At 27.1% G+C, this 1,733-nt stretch overlaps 1 non-coding gene across 1 annotated transcript; it reads left to right on the top strand.

Moving 5' to 3' along the window:
• The first annotated feature begins 593 nt into the window (after nt 1-593).
• On the top strand, nt 594-666 carry Trnat-agu (transfer RNA threonine (anticodon AGU)). Its single transcript has one exon. It is a non-coding gene; the product is annotated as a tRNA-Thr (tRNA).
• Nucleotides 667-1,733: the final 1,067 nt, after the last annotated feature.

Raw genomic sequence — 1,733 nt, 5'->3', positions numbered from 1 at the left:
CAGTTCATAGTAAGGAAAATGCCATCATGAAGAAAGTGGCAGAATTCTATTTCTGTTTCAATTTGAAAAATAGTACAGTTGTAGTGATCAAGTATTGCATGGAAGTCACAATGACTACCCTGATTATTAGTTATGACAAAAAAATCACATTCAGCGCTACTTTAAACAGGTAATAAGCATTCAACATTCTCTAAAACAATCATTGAAGGTTAAAAAACTCATATTTGCTCTTCCTAAAGACGGAGGACCTTATTTTTTTCACAGGCATTATGTTCTTTAAAAGAAGTGTGTTGACATTAAGGTTTAGACTCAATTGATTTCTGTGTCGATGTGACGTTAAACCCAAAACAAAACAAAAACTCAATTGATTAAGATTGTGATTTTACTTTTTTAAATTGTTTTTTTTATATGTATTTATTAACTTTCTATTTTTCTGTGCAATTGATTTTAGTTTTACATAGTTATACATTTAATAGAAATTTTTTATCTGTTAATTGTTATTATCTGTTATTGTCTGTTATCTGTTTCTATTTGGAAATTTAACGCAACCGTAAAATAAACCAGTATGTAATTTGATATCTCAATGCTTTAACGGCTCCATAGCTCAGTGGTTAGAGCGCCTGTCTAGTAAACAGGAGGTCGAGGGTTCGATCCCCTCTGGAGCCTTTTGCCGATACCTTCACTTCTGTTTTTCTCCGGTTTTTTTTTTTATCTCATATTTAAAACAAAACTTTGGAAAACAACAAATATATCGTTTTTATTGTTGAATGTAAAGACTTTTATGTTATATATCAAGATATATATATTTTATAAGATTTATGATATATATCTGTAGAATCCCTAGTGTAGATGTTCATACATTTATAGATAATAAGCTCAATATATTGTTGATGTTTTCATTATTTTATGAATGTATAATTATGTAAGTGTATTATATCTATTTCTAGTGCTTCATACAAATTACAAATGAGTAAATAATTTCATTGGTGTGTCCTTATTTCGAAAATGTTTTAATTAAACGAAATATAATTTTATTTTCAAATCGTAATTTTGAGATTATAATTTAAAAGGACGAAAGTTCATTCAATATCCAACTTGCCGTGCCGGATGTTCGACGAAATACAACTTTCCGCGCCGAATGTTTGACGGAAGTACGTACAATATCCAACTTGCCGCGCCGGATGTTTGACCCTAAAATTAGTTAAATGAAAAAGTCACAAATGCACGTTGTATATTATGTAAAAAATATATTATTATATTCATGATATTTTTAGAACATTTCATTAAATTATATATTAAACTTAGAATAAATATATCTAAGTGATTAATATAACAAAAAATATAAATTAATTCTTTTTTTTTTTTCGGACTTGAGCATAGCAGCTCCTCGTCCACCAAAATAAGGATTACAATACATAACCAAAACGCAAAACAAACTACTAGTATATACAAATAATGTAAAAAAAAAAAAAAAAAAAAAAAAAAAAAAAAAAAAACAACAACAACAACAAGAAACAACAACAACAACAACAGAACAACAAAAGAGAATAATTATGTAACATAAACATCGCAAAGTATCATCAAAAGTTATATTGGAGAGTTATATCAGAGATTATCTACTTTATTATAAATTATGATATAAAGAACTTTCTTTTATAAGAATAAAGTAAAAATAATTCATACATTAAGATATTCGAGATCTATATGTGCTTTACTATTTCATAACACATTAA

This window comes from Ruditapes philippinarum, unplaced genomic scaffold, assembly GCF_026571515.1.
Source record: "Ruditapes philippinarum isolate M1 unplaced genomic scaffold, ASM2657151v2 ctg14190_1_1_1_1, whole genome shotgun sequence".
Lineage (NCBI taxonomy): Eukaryota > Metazoa > Mollusca > Bivalvia > Venerida > Veneridae > Ruditapes > Ruditapes philippinarum.
This window is presented reverse-complemented; position numbering and strand designations above follow the sequence as displayed.